Source organism: Pristiophorus japonicus, chromosome 8 (genome assembly GCF_044704955.1).
Source record: "Pristiophorus japonicus isolate sPriJap1 chromosome 8, sPriJap1.hap1, whole genome shotgun sequence".
Taxonomy (NCBI): Eukaryota; Metazoa; Chordata; class Chondrichthyes; family Pristiophoridae; genus Pristiophorus; species Pristiophorus japonicus.
In genome coordinates this window covers 103,584,063-103,609,287 of record NC_091984.1, presented here as the reverse complement: position 1 = coordinate 103,609,287, position 25,225 = coordinate 103,584,063, and the positions used below count along the sequence as shown (strand labels likewise).

The following is a 25,225-nucleotide window of genomic DNA, read 5'->3' as shown; positions in this document are numbered from 1 at the left end:
CCCTTGAACATCCCTGATTATAATTGCTCAACCATTGGTGGCCGTGCCTTCTGTTGCCTAAGCCCTAAGTCTGGACTTCCCTAAACCTCTTTACCTCTCTACCTCTCTTTCTTCCTTTAAACTGCTCCTTAAAACCTACCTCTTTGACCAAGCTTTTGGTCATCTGCCCTAATTTCTCCTTATGTGGCTCGGTGTCAAATCTTTTGTCTTATAATATTCCTGTGAAGCACCATTGGGATGTTTTACTATGTTAAAGACGTTATATAAATACAAGTTGTTACTGTGTGTAAGGGATAAATTGTAAGGTTGCAAATAGGGGGTCAGAATTATGCAGAAGGTAGTGAACCTATAAATTGCATTTATATGTAAGACTTGCTTATACAGGTATAGCACACTTATACGCATTAAACTATAGCTTAACCTTAGTAACACTTAAACAGCTGAAGTCAGTAGTTTTGTTTAAAAGTCCCTGAGGAAGAGATAAAGAAGCCAGTACAACCATCCTAGGCGTCGGATAGACTGGGGTAGAGGGCAAAATGGAACAAAACAATGATGAGAGATGGACAGTTGCATGTACCACTCAGAGCCCGTCTGATAAGAATCGACAAATCAGTGTAACTTCGCTGATAGCAATAGACCTATTGATGATTTTGTAGGAGGATAGCTCCTCTCCAAAACCTGTATAAATTATGCTTGAAAACTCTTGTATTTCAAGCATAATTCCCGTGCATTGCTCGTAATAAAACCGGTAAACCTGAGGTTTTGTTTGTTTACTTCCGTGGTCGTTATACAGTGGGAAGCTGGGCGAAGTGTCGATTAACTATATCAGTTAGTCCACCTTGAGGGCGCGAAGCCTCCTTTTACCCCAACAGACGGGCAGGTGTCGATTAACTATATCAGTTAGTCCACCTTGAACAAAGGAGAGAAGCCTTTTTACCCCAACATTTGATGTCACAAACAGGATCCAGACCCTCTGACCTGGATGATGTGACAGCTGAATGGCAGTGAGTATGTTTTATACCACCTGCAACTGTAGCATTGACAGAGAAGGAGGTAATCTGTATAAAGAATTAGAAGGGGTAATCTGTAGACCAAGTTATAGCGAACCACGGAAGGACAAAGACCAAGGGTGGGATAGGTGTATTGCCTGAAAAAGGAATACAACCTAAGGGGGAGAGGACCCCAGTGATCGTTAGAGGAAAAATAAGGTGTATGTCCGAAGCGTGACACGGTAATAACACGGAGAAGCCGGTATTGATCGTGCGCAGCGCAAACAAGAAGGAATATAACCTAAAAAGGGGACGTGATCCCAGGATCCTTGGAAAACTGGCCAGTGGGATAAAATGCTAGCTGAAAAAGATGGAAAATTAATACAAAGAAAAATGCTGGAAAAACACATTGAATTTACAAAGGACAGCGTGTTTTTATCAAAAGATAAAAATGCGGCCTTGAAAGCTGCAGCTGCTAGAAAGAGAAACAAAGATGTTTAGGAAATTGGACTAGAGGAAGATCATCAAAATACAAAACCTAATTTGAAAAAAGGAGATTTAAATTGGCTGTGAAAAAGATACTGGTTTAAATATAAAAACTTACGCGTTAAACCCGACACAGAAGTTTTGTGCCGAGAAAGAGAAACAAAGATGTTTAACTATGGACTAAAGGAAGGTCATCAAAAAAATTATTAAGTTTGGATGCAAAAGGAAAAACATTCTAAGCTATGCGAACTCAGCACAGAAAGAAAAAACTGGGAATTAAAAAATTCTTTAAAATGATGGAACCGGCACGGAAGTTTAGATTTTGTGCCGAGAGAAATAAAACACAAGATTTGCTCAGTGAACGGGACCATAAAAAAACGAAATGCTGGAATGTATATAGCTTGTATGAAAATTGGATTTCAGTAAACAAAATAGCTATTAAAAATGTGTGGTCTCGTTTTAAATCAATGAAAAAGTCTTTGGCAAGTATTTGAATTGGAAGTTTAGAGAAATTGGAGTTTAATTTAAAATGCTGTCTTTCCCGATGAGAAGGTTTTATTATGACAACTTTACGAATGATTTCTGCTGTTTTAACGGATTCCTAATTTCTAAGCAAGTTTTGAAAACACAAAGACCTAGGAAATTTTTTTTTGGATGATTATGTCACGTAATGACGTCAGACCTTCTTACAAACCTGTAAAGGAATTAACCCTTTCCATTGACAGCTGTTTTATATTGGACATTATTAATTTGAATTACTTAATAAAAGAAAGAAGATTCACCTGACAGACAGAGGAAATGGTGGGATAGTCAGAATAAAAATAAAACGAAGAACGTCTATGTAATAATACTCACCTGCTACAGAAGACAGATAGATACTCAAACAAAACAAATTCAAGAGTTAGAAGCTAAGTTAAACAAGCTGGAAGAAATAAAAAACGGGATCAGACAGATAGTGCAGTGTGCAGCCATAGCCCCATCATTTACGACAATAGAGCCAGTGTACCCCATGGTGGGTAAGTGTAGTCCACAACCCCAACCTAACATTAAACCAGACTGGGATAACGAGTGCGGAGTAGAGTGGCCCCCAGCACATGATAATGGCTATTTATCAGCTGCACCAATGCGCACTACCACCATTCCCTCCAGTGGACGTAGAGCAGCCCACAGGAGAGACAAATTCTATTGAATGAGTTACCAACTCCTAAAGCAAATAGTAGGTGTAAGGTCCTGACCCTGCAGTACAGAGTTACATGAGGCACATGCTGAATTCAAGGTCACTCTGGACCTGCACCTTTATTTCACAGCTCTCGAGTGCCACACTTGCCTGAGACTTGCCTTGATATACCTGTGTGGAACAGGTATGCAGTGTCTCCTGCAAGTGCACCCCTGGTGGTAAAGTATGCTTGTGGTTACAAGTCATATCTAGTTACAGTCATGTATAACATGGTAAGATACAGTTATATACAGTAGTGTGAGATACATGACATCACCCTCCCCCAAGGTCTTATTGTCTTTATAGATTCAGTCTCTCAGGTCGTCTGCGCTCTCGCGTGGAGCATCTTAGTTGTGGTTCAATTGTTTGCCTTGGTGCCTATTTTTCTTTCGGTGTGATTGCTGGTATCTCGCCTGGGCTGTCTGTTTCGTTCAGTATGATTGCTGGTATCTCGCTTGGGCTGTCTGTTGAGATTGTCCTTTCCTCAGGTTGTTCCCTCTGTCTGTCCACCAGGTGTGATGTGAGTTCCACATTGTCGTCTGCCTCTGGTTCTGCAGTGTTGTTGGTGAATCTATTTTTTACTTGGTCTACATGCCTCCAGCAGGTTTGGTCATTATCCATTTGTACAACCAGTAGCCTGTTTCCTTCCTTGCCTGTTACTGTCCCTGCAAGCCATTTGGGACCCCTGCCATAGTTTAGCACAAACACTTTGTCCCCTATCTCATTCCACCTCCCCATCGAATTTCGGTCATGGTACTCAGTTAGCTTCCGGCGCTTTGCCTCAACAATTTCATGCATGACGGGAAGGATTAACAAGAGCCTAGTCTTTAAGGTCCATTTCATCAACAGTTGCGCGGGGGGAACCCCAGCCAACGAATGTGGACGAGATCTGTATGCCAGCAGCAGTCGCGACAGGCGGCTCTGCAGCGTGGGACTTTGGATTTTTAGCATGCCTTGTTTAATGATTTGCACTGCTTGCTCCGCCTGGCCATTGAAGGCTGGCTTGAACGGTGCCGTCTTAATGTGATTTATGCTGTGGTCAACTATAAAATCTTGAAATTCTGCGCTGGTGAAGCACGGACCATTATCACTGACCAATATGTCAGGAATTCCGTGCGTTGCAAACATGGTTCTAAGGCTTTCCACAGTGGTGGAGGTGGTGCTTGAGTTTAAAATGGTGCACTCGATCCACTTTGAAAATGCATCGACAACTACGAGGAACATTTTGCCCATGAATGGGCCCGCATAGTCTACATGCACCCGCGACCACGGTTTGGTGGGCAAGGGGTTTAGGGGGGCCTCCCTGGGGGCATTACTGAGTTGGGCACAAATGGTGCACCGCCGGACGCAGAGCTCCAAGTCCGCATCAATGCCAGGCCACCAGCCGTGGGATCTGGCTATGGCCTTCATAAGGATGATCCCCGGGTGCTCGCGGTGGAGCTCCCGGACAAATGCCTCTCTGCCTCGCAAGTGCATAACTACTTGGCTGCCCCACATCAGGTAGCCTGCCTGTAGTGATAGTTCATGCATGCGCCTATTGAAAGGTTTGATCTCCTCAGGGCAGGCATCGCGAGCCTCTGCCCAGTCACCAGTTAAAACACATCTTTTGACTAAGGACAACGTGGGGTCGCTGGTCGTCCAGGCTCTGATTTGGCGAGCCGTCATGGGCGAACCTGTAGACTCAAAGGCATTGATTGCCATGACCATCTCACAGACCTGTTCGTCGGACCCTTCCGTGGTCGCCGGGGTAGCCTGCTAAGCACGTCGGCACAGTTGTCTGTGCCTGGTCTGTGCCTTATTGTGTAGTCGTAAGACGCCAGCATGAGTGCCCACCGTTGAATGCACGCCGAGGCGTTGTCGTTTATTGCCTTGCACTCGGATAGCAGGGACGTGAGGGGTTTGTGGTCGGTTTCTAACGCGAACTTGGCCCCGAAAAGGTATTGGTGCATCTTTTTGACACCGTACACGCACACGAGCGCCTCCTTCTCAACCATACCGTACCCACGCTCCGCCCGCGAAAGTGACCTGGCATAAGCAATGGGTTGTAATTTACCCGCATCATTGACATGCTCTAAAATGCACCCGACCCCGTACGGTGACGCATCACATGTAAGAACTAGCTTTTTACCGGAGTCAAAAAAGGCTAAAACACTGTTTGAACATAGAAGGTTGCGTGCCTTATTGAAGGCGCGTTCTTGGGCGTCCCCCCAAAACCAATCGCACCCCTTTCTGAGTAGCACGTGAAGAGGCTCCAGCAGCGTGCTCAAGTTCTGCATAAAGTTCCCAAAGTAATTGAGTAGCCCGAGAAAGGCGCGCAATTCAGAGACATTCTGGGGCCTGGGTGCCAGGCGAATTGCTTCTGTTTTGGACTCTGTTGGGTGGATTCCATCAGCGGCAATCCTGCCCAAAAATTCAACCTCGGGCGCGAGAAACAGACATTGGATTTCTTAACTCTTCGGCCTACCCGATCCAATCGACTTAGTACTTCCTCCAAATTGCGGAGATGGGAGTCGGTGTCCCTGCCCGTGATGAGTATGTCATCTTAAAACACAACCGTCCCTGGGATGGACTTGAGCAGACTCTCCATGTTGCGCTGGAATATAGCAGCTGCTGACCTGATGCCGAATGGGCATCGATTGTACATAAAAAAGCCTCGGTGTGTGTTGGTGGTGAGCAGCTTAGACTCTTCGGTCAGTTCTTGCGTCATATACGCAGATGTGAGATCTAGTTTCGAGAAAAGTTTTCCTCCAGCCAATGTGGCAAATAGGTCCTCCGCCCTGGGCAGCGGGTATTGGTCCTGTAGTGAGACTCTGCTTATGGTAGACTTGTAATCCCCACAGATTCGTACGGATCCATCAGGCTTCATGATGGGGATGATGGGACTTGCCCAGTCGCTAAATTCCACGGGTGAGATAATGCCTTCCTGCAGAAGCCGGTCCAGTTCGTGTTCAATCTTTTCCCTCATCACATAAGGCACAGCTCTAGCCTTGTGATGGACTGGCCTGCCATCCTGTGTGATGTAGATTTTAACTTTAGCCCCTTTGAAGGTGCCCACACCTGGCTGAAAGAGATGTTCAAAACGACTTTGAACTGTTGAGCAGGAGGTCCGTTCCTCTGATGACATGGCGTGAACATCATCCCATTTCCAATTTAGTTTTGCCAGCCAGCTTCTCCCCAACAGTGCTGGGAGATCTCCGGGGACAATCCACAGGGGAAGTCGGTTTACCGTCCCTTTGTGTGTGACTGAGAGCATGGCGCTGCCAATGACTGGGACGATTTCTTTGGTATAGGTCCTTAGTTTGGTGTCGATCCTTGTGAGTTTTGGTCTATTGCTTTTGTGCGGCCACAGCTGTTCAAATTGTTGGACGCTCATGAGAGATTGACTAACTCCCGTGTCCATTTCCATGTTGACGGGTATCCTGTTGAGTAGGACCCTCATCATTATTGGAGGCGTCTTGTTGTAAGAACAGTGGACATTGATCGTGTTGACCCGCTGTACCCCGGCGTCCCGGGCACTGTCCCCACTGTCTTCTGGTCCGCTTTCCGACCCTTCCGATTCGTATACCAGCCGAGCTGCTGTTTTTCTGCACATGCAAGCCAGATGCCCTGTGTAGTTGCAGTTTCTGCAAACAGCATGCTGAAATCGACACCCCCTTGTTGAGTGCCTTCCCCCACATCTCCAACACAGACCGCTTACATTGTTTCCGAAGGATGAGCTGCGTCTGGCTGATCTCTCTTGAGCTTCCCGTAACTCATCGCCACTGTAAAGTCCTGACCCTGCAGTACAGAGTTACACGAGGCACATGCTGAAGTCAAGGTCACTCTGGACCTGCACCTTTATTTCACAGCTCTCGAGTGCCACACTTGCCTGAGACCTGCCTTTATATATCTGTGTGGAACAGGTATGCAGTGTCTCCTGCAAGTGCACCCCTGGTGGTAAAGTATGCTTGTGGTTACAGGTCATATCTAGTTACAGTCATGTATAGCATGGTAAGATACAGTTATATACAGTAGTGTGAGATACATGACAGTAGAAATACAGAATTCTGGCAAAAGGTGGAAGAACTGCTAGACGCCCATAACCTAACGTTAGCAGACATGCATAGGGGTCAAGTTTCAGCCTGAGTTGCTCCTATTTTTTTGGAGCAACTAGTTTAGAATGGAGTATCTTAGAAATTGCAATTCTCGGCATTTAGTTTGCTCCAGTTCTAGTCAGTTAGAACAGTTTCATTTTGGAACAGATTTTTTTTTTCAAAAGGGGGCGTGTTCGGCCACTTACACCTGTTTTGCAAGTTTAGGCAGTAAAAACTTACTCCAAACTAACTTAGAATGGAGTAAGTGTCGATTTTTGTACGCTCAGAAAAACCTTGCCTACACTTTAGAAATCAGGCCTAGGTTACAGATCAGGCGTAAGGAATGAGGGGGGGGGGGGGGGGGGGGAAGGAAGTAATTAAATTCTACAAGCATTCAACAGTCTCACTTATACAAATAAAGAGCCATCCTGAATAAAAAATTATAAATAAAGCAAATAAAAAATGTTGAATATTCCGACCTGTGTGAAGCAGCAGCAACCTTCGAGCTGCGGTGCTTCAGGCAGGCCTTTCATGTAGGAGACAGGAGCGGCGTCAGTGGTCCGACAGCAGGCGAAGAGACAGCAAGCAGCCTTCGAGCTATGGAGGAGGCTGAGGCCATTCGGCCAGGGGACAGGGGTGGCGTCAGTGGCTCAACGGCAGCCAAAGAGACAGCAAGCAGCCTTTGAGCTGCAGAGAAGGCTGAGGCCATTCGGCCAGGGGACAGGGGTGGCGTCAGTGGCTCGATGGCAGCCGAAGAGGCAGGAAGCAGCCTTCGAGCTGCAGAGGAGGCTGAGGCCATTCGGCCAGGGGACAGGGGAGGGACACGGTTGGGGCCACACACAGAGGCAATGCAGCAGCCTCCACAGCTGTGAATTTATTTTTATAGGCTGCAGGCTGTTCGGCCAGGAGACAGGGTAGGCGTGCAAAGCACCGGGAGGGAGAGCCAGCCAGATAGCTAGTTTAAAAGTTACATTTGTAATTCAAGTATGGGTGCCTCGTTGTCAACACCACGGATTATGCAATGGTTCGCCAGCAATTCACTGCGTAGGAGAGAATTGATTAGAGCTCACCGCACCAGGAACGTCATAGCCTGTAGGCTGATGGGCAGGAGACCTTACCCACATCGGCAATATCGAGCCAGGCGCTTGTACCTGGACATGAGCGAGGTTGATTGTGTCAAAAGGCTGCGTTTCCGCAGAGAAGTTGTCGTTGAGATCTGTGATATGCTGAGAGCAGATTTGCAGCCCAGAAGCAGAAGGCCAACTGCCTTGTCTGTTGAAGTGAAGGTAACAGCTGTACTTGCCTTCTATGCCTCGGGATCGTTTCAGGCTACAACTGGAGATGTGTGCGCCATCTCTCAACGTGCAATAAATGCCTGCGTTTACCAGGTCACGGCTGCACTGTATGCGCGGAGGAATGACTTCATCAAGTTCCCAATGATCGCACAAGTGATCCATGAGAGGGCTGTGGGCTTCTTCAGGATTGCTGGCTTCCCAAAGGTACAGGGCTGTATTGATTGTACCCACATCGCCTTGCGAGAGCCTGTGGAGGATTCCGAGCAGTACAGGAATAGAAAAGGTTTCCACTCCACCAGTGTGCAGCTCGTGTGTGACGACAAGCAGTGCAACATGTCTGTCGATGCGAGATACCCTGGCAGCACTCATGATGTGTTCATCCTATGCAACAGCGTTATATCTAACATGTTTGAGCAGCAGCCAGAAGGGCAGAGCTGACTACTGGGAGACAAAGGGTATGACCTGGCCACCTGGCTCATGACGCCTCTATGCGTGACACGGACGGAAGCTGACCGTCAATACAACATGGCGCACATTGCGACGCACAGCATCATAGAGAGTACATTGGCATCTTGAAACAGCGTTCCCGATGGCTGGACCATTCTGGAGGCCACTTGCAACACTCTCCTCAGAATGTCGGTCACTTCACTGTTGTGTGCTGCATGCTGCATAATTTAGCCATCATGAGGCACCAGGAGCTGGTAGTGGAACTAGAAGACCCACTTGAGGGGCCAGTACCTGATGATAGTAATTTGAAAGAGCAGGATGAGGATGATGACGGCGATCAGGAAAGCATGCAAGTGCCTGATGCCGGAGCACGATGTCGGAGGAGGGCCGTCCATCGTGCTCCTTTAACGATTGCTTGAGCCCTGTGCCAGCAGCTCATCCGTGAATGCTTCAATTACTGGTGCCTGAGTGCTCTGCGACAACTATTGCGCATGGACATGTTTATTTTTTGGAGCTGTTCCTATGCTGTGTTGTGTTAATGGATCATGATTCAGTTTTAATGAAAAAATATTTTATTGAAAAGTTAACATCACTGTAATAAAATATTTGTTGTATCAAACTTTACTTTTTAATATGACTCTTGAAGATCACTTAAAAACTTTAAGATCACTTATAAACTTATAAAGTTACAAAACTTGCAAAACAATTTCAATTTGAAAAATCTTACACTCATAAGATCACTTAAACTTCAGAATCACTTTTTAGGTGCAAAATTAAATAAGATACAAAATGTGAGAGCATTTACACTATAAGATCACTTAAAAACCCCAAGATCACTTATAAGTTCTAAAGTTACAAAACTTACAAAACAATTTCAATTTTAAAAACGCTACTACAGCTACATCAAGAACAAGAACAAAAGCAGCAAAGAAAGGCTGCAACCATCTCGCATCCACATCTCAGTGAATGTTCACTTCTTCATGGGGGTGTCATTTGATTGGCGGGGCTGTGTGCCCTTATTGCAGCAGCTATCTCCATGAGGACCTGTGCCGTCGCTTACATGCCCTCCCTGACGGCCTGTGCCGTCGATTGCACTCCCTCGGACATTCCCTCCCTAATTTCCCGTGTCATTACTGCTATTTCTCCCGTCAGTACCTGTTGCACGCATCTGTTGCATGCTGCCTCTCAGGAAAGTGTGTCTCCAATCTCCTTCTCCTCTGCCTGGGTCTGTCTCGCAGCACCACTACACTAGGAGGCGCGGGCTGGGATGGTGGAACGCTCGGTGTTCTAGACAGCAGTACGAGAGTGAGAGGCGCGGGCTGGGACGGTGAGACGCTCGGTGTTCCAGACAGCAGTACTAGAGTGAGAGGCGCGGGCTGGGACAGTGGGACGCTCGGTGTTCCAGACGGCAGTACTAGAGTGGGAGGCGCGGGCTGGGATGGTGGGGCGCTCGGTGTTCCAGACGGCAGCACTAGAATGGGAGGTGTGGGCTGGGATGGTGCGGCCCTGGGTCTTGCATCTAGCACCACTCGAGTGCGAGCCGTGGGCTGGGATGGTGGATGAATGGGTGTAAACTGCTCCATTATATCACCAGTACCACTGGGACCCGCAAGGTCAGAATCAAAACCATGGAAGATGGAACCAGAACCTATGTGAGTGGGAGGCGCAGGCTCGGACGGTGGGGCACTCGCTGTAAACTGCTGGATTACACCAGCAGCACCACTGGGACCCACAACATCGGAATCAAAATCATGGAAAGTGGAACCAGAACCTAAGCAAGGGGTTGAGACTCTGATGCCCCTTAATGTGGGCTCATAAACTTTAATTTGGAAGGTCTCCCCTGTAGACATTTCAGTCATTGCTGCCAGCATCCAATCTGGATCGTCCGCATCTGGCTCTACTGGTTCTTGTTCAGGATCTTCAGGGTTGGCATCATCTTCATGTTCTGCAAAATATATCAGAACAGTCAAATGCTTAACAGCAAAGGAGGGGGCAGGATGGGTGGCATGAGTACTCTCACACATAGCAGGCCAGGCAGCAGGTTGATTTGAAGGGCCACGATGCATTTTCAGGACTTTCCCTCTTCCGCGCGTGCGGACCCAGCTTGTGCTGTACTGATTGCTTTTCTCCATGTACGACTCATCATAGCAGCTACCCTCTGTTACAAGGGTGTCAGTGGATGCAGATTGGGCGTGCCTCCTCCTGTTCGAGTTGCTTCCCTTTTGTTGTGGGCCAGTTTCTTCTGCAAAGAGGAAAATACAACTTTTTACAGAGTGCGTCTTTCTGCAGGGTGGGACATACAGATAGTCATATGACAATTACGATTACATTAAAAAATGAAAATATTACTTACACTACCTACTTGACCAAGGTCGTGCCGTTTCTTTTTACACTGGCTTCCAGATCTCAGGGTATGCACCACTGCGCAGTAATCTTCTGCAACTTGGTTCCAGCGTTTCTTCATTTCTTTAGGTGGCACTTTTATGCGACCTCTGTTGCTGGTATCCAGCTCCTGCCATCTCTGCTCAATGACGTTTACTAATATCTCCACTTCCTCATGCAAGAAATTCTTTGTTCTTAGTGGACGTTGTTTCATTGCTGTATTGAGTTGACACTATTATTTTTCAAAGCACACAGTCCTTATTTTGCATGCACCTATGCAGCACTTGTTCTAGAAGTTTAGCAGCAAAAAGCAGCACTCACTGATTTCAGCAGGTGATTTTTTTCAACAGTGCTGCTAAAAGCGCTCCTTCAGGCACAAAAAAATCACCAAGCTCCAACGTGCTTGCGCAGGGCTGCCGGCACGATGTCCTTGGATTTAAGTTAGCCCCGCCCCCCTGCACTTCCAGAATTTGTGCGACGCTGTGGCTCTGCTCCCTGCTGATCTCTCTGCGCCACGTCGAGCTCTGAGGCACCTGCAGGGAGGCCGAGAATTCCTAGGTAAGTTTTTGTCGTGCTTTTGGATGCGAAAAATGGGCATCGCTGTTGGGGCTGCGCCGTTCTAGGCGCGGCCCGAAACTTGACCCTATAATCTGGTAAAAGCCAAAAGGGGTCCAATAACTTGGCACAGAGCGACACCAGAGGTACAAGATGGGGAATGGCAGAATAAGGGAAGAGCGGATCTAGCAAAAATGCAAAGATTGGAATTCCTCAAATACGCGATGGAAGGATGCTGGGGACCAATTAGAACCAATTGGAGTAGAATACTGAATGTGACTCAAAAGGCAGGCGAAAGGGTAGGGGAGTATGGGGAACGAAAGTGGATTGAATACAAAGACCACTGTGGGGCTGATGACCCCGACAAAAATGTGCAGCATTCTTGAAAATGTTTAAAGAAGGATTAGGAGAGGCACATCAAAAGATAATTAAGTTAGAGTGTAAGATAGGAGATGATTACGATGAAACTTTGGAATGGGCAGAACTTGTAGAAGAGTTAAAGTTAGAACAAAAGGAGAAAATAAGCAAAAATAGCAGCAACAGCGGCAGCAGCAGAGACGAAGGAGGAGGAGACACACCCCCGCGCAGCTTCCCTGATATGTTTTAACTGCAATCAGGAAGGCCACTGCAGTAGGGATTGCCCGCAAAAAAGGAGAGGTTACGGAAATTCTAAAGGGAAATGTCACAGTTGTGGTAAACTTGGACATTTGACCAAAGATTGCTGGAGTAAGGGAGACACGGGAAGGCGAGGCCCCCAACAGGCAAAGAAGGGAATACCATTAACCAGTGACGAGCTGATGGACATGCTCAGACAGGTACCAGCACCACTGCTCCACTGCCCCAACCTGAGACACCCTCTAACGAGGATATCATCAATATGCTCCAATTAGCCAGTACACACTAAGGGTTGCCGGTCCCCGGCGGAGGTATGGGACGGCAGCTAGGGGATCCAAGGATGTTTATTAGTGCAGTGTTAGGGGGCCAGCACTGCGATATGTTAGTAGACACAGGAGCGTCCGTTTCCATAACCAGCTTAGATTTGCCCTTGACCCGCAGGACTGTAAACATACAAGGAGTGGATGGAGGATATCAGAAAGCAACCCTAAGTGAAATAGTGTTGTTAGAAGTACAGGGGGTAATATTACCTACTCAGTTTTGGTGCTGTCAGAACACAGAAGGCACCATTTTGGGGATAAGCATGGAAACCGAATTAAGTTCGAACACCGGGGACACCAGCAGCAACGAGTGGCCGGAATAACCCCAATCCAACCTGAGTGGGAAACAAAGGGTGTATGGGGTAGTGTGTGCCAATTATACCCGACTCTGTGGGCACAATACAAGCAAGATTGTGGATTAGCAGAGATACCACCCATCAAAATTCCTGGACCAGAACACAAAGCTCACCGACAGTACCCATTGAGACCTGAAGCTGAGGCAGCGGTCTGTCAGATAGTGCAGGAATTAGAGGAGCAAGGGGTAGTGAAACAGGTAATAGCCTCCACTAATTCACCTGTGTGGCCGGTAAAGAAACCCGACAGGTCTTACCGACTAACTATCGCCCTGAATAAGGTGACTCCCCGAGAACACCCAATAGTGGCAAGTTCGGCCACAATTTTTAATGGCCTGGATCCAGAACATAAGGTATTCACCATGCTGGATATAGCAAATGGATTTTGGACCATACCCTTAGACAGAGTTCCAAGGAAAATTTGCCTTCACCGTAAAGGGAAAACAATATACATGGACCAGAGTGCCCCAGGAATACAGGACCTGGTCAAAGGGGGAAACCCTCCCAAGAGCCATAAACTGGGGCCCAGATCAAGAAACTGCATTTGTGCAGTTAAAACAAGCTCTCACAAGTGCTCCAGCCCTGGAACTACCGACCAGAATAGGCCCTTCCACATCTATACCCAACACAGTAATGATCATTATAACGTGGTAGTGACTCAATTACATGGGGACAGGCATAGGCCAGTGACTTATTACTCAGGTAAACCACAACCTGTAGTCACATGACTGTCCAGGTGCATTGCTGCCCTAGACTGTGCGGCATGGGCCATCAGAGTTAGCGAACCAATAATAATGTCAGGCGCATTATTCTACATACCCAGTATACCTTAGTAGAATTACTTAACACAGGAAGGCTAAAAATGGTATCCGACATGCAAAGGGCCAGGTAGAAAGCAATGCTCTTACCCCCAACGGGACGGTAACAATAATAAAAGACAACTGTAACAATCCTGCAGGGTGGATCATTACGGAGGAAGAAGAGCATCAGTGTAGCCCAACAGGAGAAGACGAGGGAAGTAGTCAGGCTAGTGAAATCCCGCTTGAGGAGGCAGACATGGATCTATATGTAGATGGGTCTCGGCGCTTTATCAATGGGACACCACGGACAGGATGGGCTGTGGTAGATAGCAGCGGACAGGTCAAAGGGGAAGGACGGTTAGAAGGGGGTTTATCAGCTCAAATGGTTGCATTAGTGGCTTCACTGAAGCTCTGAGGCTGGCTAGGGGAAACGGAGTAAACGTATATACAGACAGTCAATATGCTTTTGGAATAGTGCATGATTATATGATAGCCTGGAGCAGACGGGGATACATCACCTCAGAAGGAGGGCTGAGTAAACATGAGGAGATTAGTGGACGCCTCCCTCTTACCCCAAGAGTATGCGATCAACATCAACAGGGGAATGCATGGGCAGATGAAGCAGCCAAGCGAGGGGCAGAAACAGGTACACTGGCCGGGGAAGCCCAAGTCGGAGTATGTACAATTGGGCCTGAGGAAGTAAACATGCTTAAGGTACAGGGAGAAGCCACTCCACAGGAAAAAGAGGGCTGGAAGCAGAGAGGGGCCCAACAAGGGACCGACGGGATATGGAAGAAATAATGGGAATGTGGTGGACCCGGAATGCATCCAGGGGAGTCTATTAAATTGATATCATGGGTATGACCATACAGGTAGAACCAACATTATAAGCTCGATGTCCAGATGCTGGTGGTGGAAGGAACTAGGTAGAGACCACTGTAGAAGATGCGTGATATGCGCAAGATACAACCCAGGTGAGAAAGTAAAGGTCAGAATGGGACATCAGCCCCGACCGAAAGGACCCTGGGAAAACTTGCAGATAGATTTTACTGGACCGTTATCCAGCAACAAGGGGAAGACATACTGCTTAGTTATAATTAACCAGTTTACGAAGTGGGTAGAAGCTTTCACCACTAGAAATTGTTCAGCGGAAACCATGGCCAGGATCCTAGCAGAAGAAATAATGCCACTACAGCTGAACTTAGATCAAGGTACCCAGTGCACAGGGAAGGTGATTAAACAGACCTGCGTTTTACTAGGGATTAGGCAAAAGTTCCATATCCCATACCATCCGGAATCCTCTGGATTGGTGGAACGAATGAATAGGACCTTAAAAACAGCCCTAGCTAAAACAATCGAGGAAACTGGAAAAGGGTGGGTCGGGATGTTACCCCAAGTACTAATGAAGCTCAGGGCAACCCCTAGTCGGACGACAGGACTGATACCCTTTGAACTAATGACTGGAAGGGCAATGAGACTGCCAGAAATATTGGTTTCAGGAAGTGAGGACATAGGACCATATAAAGACAGAATATAAAAATTTGTAATGGAACTCTGTAAGCAGTTACATGATTTAAAGGCACAGGCTAGACATTAATTTAATCAAGGACTTAGAGAATGACACTAAGGAACAGAAGGTCCAAACACCCCAAATAGGCAGTCAGGTAATTACTGCAGAGGTTCGGGCTCACACCCAAATGGACCGGACCCTATCAGGTAATATTGGTAAGTTATGGTAGTTATAAGGGGTGTCGGCAAGTGGAAACACCAGACTCAGTTAAAAAGCATGGTCACTAACTAACCGGTACGACTGGGAAATATTGCTTTTTGTAGGGCTCTATTGCTTGTGGAAACAACGTGGCCTCATATCAAGGACAACAGGCTGAGGGACGGCAAGGTCTGTATTACAGGGACTCAGGCAACATTAGTTTAATAAAGAATCAAAAACACTAATGGTGATGGACAGAACAACAGTAGACTTAAATAACGGGCATAAAACAACGTAACGAGGAAACAAAACAACATTGGGGATGGGCCAGGAATACGGGACCAATAATTAGTGGGAATAAGACCATGGTGTGTTTTATAATCAGGAGGGACAGAGATACTGCATCTGGGGGAAGGGGGTGCAGATTTCACTCAACATCTATGAATGGTGGTGGAGGGATATCTCCCGAGATAGACCCACCAACACGGCCCCACCCATTACTTTAGCAACAGTGAGCACTACCAGGGCCTCAACCAGCACACCCCCAGCACCACAAACGTGTCCAACTATGAACGCTGGGGCAAAAGAGAAATTGATAAGGCAGACCAAGGATAAGATACACCGGGGTACGTCAGCAAATAATTACTGTATTTCTAAATTTAAACACTATAACCACCCCCAACTTCTGCGGGTTAAACACTATAAGCCTGTATAAAAACCTGACCCTGTGGGCACTTAAAGGCCCTGAATCATGAAGTTTAATGTGGAAAGAATGTCAGGTAATCAATGGAATCGGGGAAAAAAGAGGGATACTGGAAATGGTCAGCACGGGATACGCGGCGGGAGTTGCGACGGTCAATACTATAGACCTACACACGATAGATGATCGAGTTAACGCTCAAACACGAACCTTACTGGGGTTGCTGGAAAGGGATGAGGATAATGAAAAGATACAGGCACAACTGGGTAATGGTGCAGAAAGGGAATTATTACAAGTGGCCCACACATTCTGACCACGCCAGAACTATAAATAGCGCAGAACGGAACTTAAGTAAAACCATACAGACAGAACTAGTATGTACAGGATATGGAGCATGGTTGCTCAATGGAATTCAACATAACCTAGAGCAGCTTCAGAATGGAAAGGTGCCGGATTGGATAACACTTGATGTATTTACCAACTGGACCTTGGACAAAAACATGACTCATGCCTGCGAGGTGCGGAGAAACAGTCATGCTTGGGTCCCAAAGGCCAGATGTGTAACCAGACATTTAAATATAATAGGTTTTGTATTATCTATACCACAGTATGATGTGACAAAGGGAGATCCTCTATACTAAACAATGTAGGAGAAATAAGAAATCAAACTCGCGTGCGGTACCATGACAAACTGAAGGGAACAACAGTACTAAGAGTCTCAGCATAGATGATTGTTATAAAAAAAAAACAAGTTGCTTTATGTCGAGATCCACTTCGAATGATCAAAGATGACTGTGGATATGACTAAATGGACGGGTGCATCTTGAGTATCACCCCCCTAACACAGGACTACTAAATTATCGCTGTTCCACGAGGAAATGGAGATTGATGTGTGAGCACCACAGCAACTGAAATGAAGAAAGGAATACCTCATGCACCATTATGGATATTGACTTCTGCTTTACTCCGCTTGACGAGACAGATATAAACGGGTTTATTATAACCCCTGAACTAAAGGAGGCAAGATCGATGGGACAATGATGGACATTACCTGAGGAGGTTATGCGAAGGCCAGCAGGCCGCAATGAAAACCGATACTCGAACTGAAAGAGGAACAAACTTGACTGAATTGGACACCATTCGACAACATAGAGGATACCCCAGGCGGGGCAGAAATTCGGCAGAATAGAGAAGACCCCAAGTGGAGGAAAGATAGAAGAAACAGAGGATACCCCAGGTGGGGCATAAGTCAAACACTGAGAAAATGTTGGCTAGAAAGGACTTATACACAAACTATGCTGGACTAAATGTACTGGTTGTAGTGCAAGGGAACTCATCTTGCTAGTATTATCCTATAAAAAGGTGTAACTGACATAAGAGGCAGACCCTAGCCCGTACTATAGTTAAAACATTGAATAAAGGGAAATCAGACAGTTCGGCAGAAAGGACTTATTTAGTATAACCTTGATGGGAAAGCCAACAGGTAGATCCTGCAGCTCGGGAAGTAGCGCTATCCAAGTGAAAGGACAACCCTGGAAGCTCACCCGTGAGATGTTAATTGGGAAAAGGCCTATCTTGGGCATATAGCCAAGGGCCATTAGGGGGGAATTGTAAGGGATAAATTGTAAGGTTGCAAATAGGGGGTCAGAATTATGCTGAAGGTAGCGAACTTCTAAATTGCCTATATATGTAAGACTTGCTTATATAGGTATAACACACTTATACACATTAAACTATAGCTTAACCTTAGTAACACTTAAACAGCCGAAGTCAGCAGTTTTGTTTAAAAGTCCCTGAGGAAGAGATAAAGAAGCCAGTACAACCACCCTAGGCATCGGATAGACTGGGGTAGAGAGCAAAATGGAATAAAACAATGATGAGAGATGAATAGTTTCATGTACCACTCAGAGCCTGTCTGATAAGAGTTAACAAATCAATGTAACTTCGCTGATAGCAATCGACGTATTGATGATTTTGTAGGAGGATAGCTCCTCTCTAAAATCTGTATAAATTACGCTTGAAAACTCTTGTATTTCGGAGGTTTTAGGCTGAACCTTCCCGTGCATTGCTCGTAATAAAACCAGTAAACCTGAGGTTTTGTTTGTTTACTTCTGTGGTCGTTATACAGTGGGAAGCTGGGCGAGGTGTCGATTAACTATATTAGTTAGTCCACCTTGAGGGAGAGAAGCCTCTTTTTTACCCCAACACCGTGGCAATCAGACTTACCTCTGGTTAATAGAATAGCCCACTCATAACAGATACAAAACATAATGCTCAATGGTTATGCATCAAACAGATGGATTTTCAGGTTCAGATTGCCAGTATACTTCTGATGTATTTCATTTCATTGGATTTGTGTAATTTGTTGCTGCTGGAAGGTTTGGTCTCAACACCTTTCAAATGGGAAATAATTACAGCAAAATAAAAGATCTGATCAACTCCTGTTCCAATTACATTTTCTGATTTGATGTTTTATTTGGAATATTTTCACCTTTCTGAAACACTGCATCTTGTTGATAATTGTTGAAATCTGAAACTATTAATAATCACACACAAATCCTATTTCTTTCCTGTCTTTGCAAATGGACACAGGTCTAGGATGCATATGATTCTCACAGCAGGTTCTTCTGATTGCTTGCTAACATTTTGAGCTGTAGTTTGTGCCTGGGTGATCCTTGAGCGCCAACATGCAGTGCCTTCTGGTTTACTAGATGATCAGTTGGCATCATGTGAAATTTTTGCTTTTTGTTTCTCCCCGACCATACTGTTTTGATTTAATTTGTTGTTTTATTTAAATCTGATTTAAACATCAATTTAGGTGAGCCAGATTCTTCCCAGAAATATTAATGTTTTATTTTAAGGAGAATTTAATTTTATCCCTGTCTTGCTAGGCTTGTCTGGTCTTTGATTTAAACTGTCCTATCACAAAATAGGATCTTATCATGGTTTTATGGGCCAATCCCTCCCTGAAGTCTTTGTGGTGTCACCCCTTTAAAGGAAGGTCGTTGAATGTATCCTGGTGATGATGATGTAAATGTAAACAGGTTATTTAACTTAAACAGTGATTGGATGATCAGGGGACATCATTACTTAATTGGCAAAACTTACAAGACTAATGGAAGTGTTTTTTTGCTGATTGATTGTGAAACAGACACCCAACAAGAGTTAATGTTATGTGTAGCTCTGTGATAGTTCAGCAAATTTATCCATTGAGCAGATGAGCCCTGCAGACTAGGAAGATCTCAAGTCAATAATCTCTGTTGTTAGTTAATTTTACCTGGGGCTGTGTTGGGTACCTGGGGTTGGCCTCCATCTGAGTTAAGAAGGGGTTAATGGCTAAAGTTCACTAACATTAAAGTCAAGGGGGGCGGGGGAGGAGAATGGCCCCTTTTTATAGCCCCGTTAGCTCCTCCGGGGGAGCAAGACAGTTTTTGCCCGGGGGAGGAAGGGTGTACCGCCTCCCTGGAAATTGCCCGAGAGTTTGTGGAGGCACTGTCATCGCTGTGCGCGGTTACCCTTCATCGCCCTGCGCTGATTTCTTAACGCCCTGCGGAAGAAATTGACACGAGCGGATGTCAACACCAGATTCTGCGTCGACTCAATGATGGCGGCCCAAGCGTGGTCCGGGCCGCCATCGTGCAGCCCGGCACTCCTTCTTGGGTACCGGACTGCTGGCCCAGTCACACGCTGCCCTGGTGGCCTAGTGGAGGCCATCAGAGACCTTGCAGAGGGCACAGCGGCCCTCCCCTTTAATTGAAGGGGAGGGGCGTTGAAGCGCATCATGCTACACAGAGCATCCGCATAGCACTTCAGTGCCCAGTAGCGCCCAGTTATCGCACCCAATGGAAGTGGAGCGCCGGAGATTGGGCTCCGCTTCCATTCAGGGGCAGTAAAGGCAATTCCGCGGCGAGGGTGGGACTAAACTCCTGGCCCCAGAAGGTTACCGTCCCCATTTGGGGGACAGGGCAATTTTGCTCCCAAGGTGTTTAAAATCCCAAATTAATGAGATATAAGGAAAATTCTTTAATTATTCTTCCCAATCTTTTTGTTCAGCTAATAAAGGCAAGCATTCTGCATGAGAGTGCTTCGGGAAGCTGGCTCCAACCTGCCGACTCACGCATTTCACTCCAGCACATTAGGCTGCGTGCACGCAACCCTTGCATGCGCGCAACCTTTTTGGGAGAAGGGGGTTGACAATTGATATATGTTAATCGCTCAATTACAGCAATATTGACATAGGTTTTGCACATTAACTTTGGGTCTATGGGTCTTCTGGCCCGCCAACACCACACTGATGGAAATTCCAATAAAAATTGTTCAGAAAATGTTTTCAAAATACTTACCTTTTTAATATCACAAAATGTTAAAAAGTCTGATGTGCTTGAATCCTTTATGCTTAATACTGGTGCTTTTGTTTTTTGCATGTTTTGTAAACTGTGGCATCGCATTCGCTCATGACTCCATCTAGAGCTCCTTCATCATAGTTATTGCTGAATACTCTACCAGCAGCTTGTGTAAAGGACACTGATCCCTGCTTTTTATTGAATATTTTGGATCAGCTAACCATTCCATAGATTTTTAGAATATCCTAACTCTAGAATAGTTTGGTCTCCAATGTGAATTGTGTCATATCTCCTACATGGCTACTGTTGGTACTATCACAAGGTGTGCTACCAGAGGGCACAGCAGTGGGAGACTCGTAGGTTACCTGTACAGGTGTGCCTGGCCTAGTATAAAAGGCAGGCCACCAGGTGTGATCCTCACTCTGGAGTTAACTAATGAAGGACTAAAGTCGCTACAGTTCAAGTACAACACACTGCTTCGTGGAGTCATTACTAGAGCATCTAAGGACATTACAATTAGCGATGAGAATACGAACTCACACGGAAATGGCTACCCTTGGTACGTTGCAGCAATTCGCCGATGGTGATGATTGGGATGCCTTTGTGGAGAGGCTAGAACATTTCTTCACAGCAAACAACCTGGCAGGAGACGACCCGGCCACACTGGCTGATAAGCGCCACGCCATCCTGTTAACCAGTTGTGGGCCAACATCTATGGCTTCATCAGGGACTTGCTGGCACCAGCAAGACAATGGCCAAGTCGTACAAGGAGCTCGTAACCCTGATCCAGGAGCAACTCAAGCCCAAGGAGAGCATCCTCACAGCCAGACACCGGTTCTACACCCGCCGACAGCCCGAAGGCCGGGAAACCAGGAAACCTCAGGAGGCTGGCGGCACCATGCGAGTTAGCACCCACCTCAACGAAGCACTGCGGGACATTTTTGTCATTGGAATTGGCCATGAGGGCCTTCTCCACAAGCTACTGTCAGTGGATACCACAGTCACACTGCAGAAGACCATCCCTGAGAGCCAGTCATTCATGATCTCGACCTGCGGCTCAAGGCAGATATCTCACCCTCAGGACTCAAACCCGGCAGATACTGTGCACAGAGTGGCGCCTTTTAGAGGCTGGACTGTAGAGCGCAAACCCTCTCAGGGAAGAGAGAACAGACCCCCGTGTCCCTTAACTCAGAGACCGCCGAGGGGAGCTAATCAAGTAGCACAATGCTGGCATTGTGGAGGGAATCACAGGGTTCACCAGTGCCGTTTTAAAGACTGTATGCAAAGGCTGCAGCACAAAGGGCCACCTGCAGCAAATGTGTAAGAGAAATATGACTCACTGTGTCGATGAAGAGTCTGCAGATGACCAGGAATCCAGCGTGGATTATGAATCGATAGACAGAGAGGCAGCCCAGTCCCATGGGGAGGTACATAGCATGTTTACCTGCACCACCGAGTGTTCCCCGCTGAAGATGGAAGTCGAGATAGAGGGATTTCCAGTCTTCATGGAAGTGGACACGGGGGCGAGCCAGTCAGTGATGAAACAAGGAGCCTTTGAGAGGCTATGGGACAATCAGGCTGAACGACCCGATTTGGTCCCGGTTCAGGCAAAGCTGCGCACCTACACCAATGAAATTAGCCCAGTCGTTGGTAGTGCAAATGTAAAGGTACTCCATGATGGCAAGGTGCACAAGATACCTCTGTGGATTGTTGCAGGTGATGGACCAACGCTGCTCAGCAGAAGGTGGATGGAGAAGATCCATTGGAAGTGGGAAGACTTCACCCCTCTGCGCTCAGAGGCAAAGCAAGCCCTCACCTGAGAGTGGACCCAGCACCGGAGAGCAGACCAGAAAAGCACCCGAGACACAGACCGCTCAACACGACTGCGTGGAGATGATCCAGCTGAGACAACCCGAACGCACCTTCCAGGCTCCAGTGTCTGGACTCCGGAGGAAGAAAATCGGATCCAGAAGCGACTTCCCAACTTGGAGGCAGAACCTGGGGAGAAGAGCATCACTGCAGTCGACATCGTGGACGAAGGAAAGATGGCGCCCAAACCACGAAATGAGGCGCTGAAGACAAAGATGGTCGCGGCCTGACAACGAGGTGCAGCACTGATGGAGCAACACGTGGCACCAAACGGAGGAGCGGATTGGGGTAAAGCAAGCAAGGCTCTCTTAAAGGAGGCTTGCAACCCACCACAATTAAAGGGACAGTTCCACACACTCAAGCAATGTAATAAGAACTGTAAGTCAGAGATAAAATGTGTAACTGATCATGTAAAATGTGAAACTGATAATCTGAATTGTGTACATGCAACCGGCGAGGAAAAGTCACGCGATTATGTAAAATGTATAATTAATGATCTGAACTGTGCACATGCAACCAGTGAGGAAAAGTCTCGTGATCACAATCGGACCCACAGAGTGCCCATCATAAGTAAGAAAAAGTTGTGCGATGCAGGATTTCAACTGTACACTGCCAATACAGCGGGCAGACACCCATCGGGTGCACACAGGTCCAGCGAGCTACCCAATGCTGTAGCCTGCATCCAGAGTCATGCACCATGAAGTGTGGCCACAAACAGCCAACACACATGAGCTGCAGAGCAAGTGACCTCAGCAGGGAAATGGCACCGGTATCGATACCATGCCCCTGGTCGGCTCCACCTCTCAGGCAACCGATGGCACCAACTGCCACGAGCCTGAAGGAGTAGACTGTACTAAGGCGCAGTCCCCAGACCCCACTGCCACCAAGGCCATACCCCTAGATGTAGGGTCACCCACCACTGTTCCCACAAAGGAAACAGGCACCAGCCAGGATTCCAAACCAAATGACGCTCAGGCCAGCAAGTCAGCAGTTCTCTGTGCGCTGCTTGACGACAGCTCCTCAGGAAGCAGCAGCCACCCAGGGTGCAAAGAAAGGACAGGGAGGTCACAGGCATTTGTGAACTGTCCCGAACCTAGGGACCATGGCAATAGCCCTGAGAGCAGGCCACGCGAGCCAACCGGGTTCCCCCTGCCAGCACCGGGCACTGAGCCGGCTCCAGACTGCAGGGACGCAACCCAGCAGCTCCGGAACTAGCTTGTCCTCACGCACTGTCACTGCATTGATAAGGCATCGATCGCACTTGTCACACCACGGAACAACACACAAAAAAAATGCAGAACCCACTTACCGGAATCTAAATGTACATGAATGCCAGGAGCTCCCGCCATAATCGATGTGGGAGGGGGGGCAGAATGGAGTGGTCAGGGACACACAAACAGCAACCACCAGCACGCTACTGCACCAACTATTCACCCAAGGTTGAAGGGACCTGCCAAGAGTCAACCAGACTGAGCCCACATAGAGCTAAGCCCAAAGCACAGTCAATACAGAGGCGATTTGTACTGAGGGCTCAGGGGGGAGTGATGTCATGTATCCTACATGGCTACTGTTGGTACTATCACAAGGTGTGCCACCAGAGGGCACAGCAGTTGGAGACTTGTAGGTTACCTGTACAGGTGTGCCTGGCCTAGTATAAAAGGCAGGCCACCAGGTGTGATCCTCACTCTGGAGTTAACTAATAAAGGATTAAGGTCACTACAGTTCAAGTACAACACACTGCCTCATGAAGTCATTACTAGAGCATCTAAGGACACTACAAACTGATACTGACTGACTGACTGACAGTCGTTCCAGCCAATCGGTGCACACACATACTGAAAACACGTGATCTCCCCTTATCCGGAAATATCCCTCATTCGGAACAGGCCAGGTCCCGAGGGTTCCGGATAAGGGAGGTTCAACTTGTACTATCAATAAGAAAAACCCCTAAAATACCCAAACACAACATAATAAATAAATAAAACACCTCACATATTTAAAATAAATTGAAATTAAAGTTAATTAAATGTTTTAGAGAAAAAAATATTTTTTGAATTTTTTTTTAATGTGTTTTAATACGGTTTAAAATAAACTTACCTAAACGAACAGGACTTTTAACATAAAAATGTTTTTTTTTAATTAGTTTTTATATTTTTTAAAACTCTTAAGCTGGTAAAAGTAAGCTATGTGCCTGCTTTCACCAGACGTAAGAGTTTGAAGGACATTCGCTGGGCATGAGTTGGGCAAATAGCCCAATCTCGGCCGTGCGAATGTCCTTTCTGCGGGAATGCAGAGGATCTGTCATGAGAAATCTTGATAGATTGGAAAAGCCAGTTTTCGGCATATGCACATCACACCCCGAAAACCGATTTTGCGAGACCTCACTGAGGCCGTCCGCACTTTGTACGGACCCAGTGAGGTCAGAATATCAGCCCCACTATTAAGGACGTGGTAACAGGGCATTAGAAAATAATAATAGGATTGGACAGAGTCAACATGGATTTATAAAAGGGAAATCATGTTTAACAAATCTGTTAGAATTTTTTGAGGTTGTAACAAGCAGAATAGATAAGGGGGAACCAGTGGATGTGGTATATTTGGATTTTCAGAAGCCATTAGATAAGGTGCCACACAAGAGTTTATTAAACAAAATGAGTGTTCATGGGATTAGGGGTAATATCCTAGCCTGGATTGACGATTGGTTAATGGTCAGGAACCAGAGAGTCATTTTTGGGTTGGCAGACTGTAACTAGCGGGGTATCGCAAGGATCAGTGCTTGGTCCTCAGCTATTCACAAGCTCTATCAATGATTTGGATGAGGGGACAAAATGTAATGTATCCAAGTTTGCTGCTAGGTGGGAATATAAGTTGTGAGGAGGATGCAAAGGGATTTCAAGGGGATATAGACAGACTAAGTGAGTGGGCAAGAACACAGCAAATGGAATATAATGTGGAGAAATGTGAAGTTACTCAGTTTGGGAGGAAAAATAGAAAAACAGAGCATTTTTAAATGGTGAGAGATTGGGAAATGTTCAGAGTGTCCTTGTACACGAATCACTGAAAGTTAACATGCA

The 25,225-nt window shown here is 46.6% G+C and overlaps 1 protein-coding gene across 1 annotated transcript in view; it reads left to right on the top strand.

The window, feature by feature from the left end:
* The first annotated feature begins 727 nt into the window (after window positions 1-727).
* The window catches only part of LOC139268132 (uncharacterized), a 170,008-nt gene continuing 145,510 nt past the window's right edge, over window positions 728-25,225 (top strand). The window contains exon 1 of the mRNA XM_070886159.1: window positions 728-1,004. The gene's annotated coding sequence lies outside the window, so the exon portion shown is untranslated. The remainder of the gene's footprint in view (window positions 1,005-25,225) is intronic.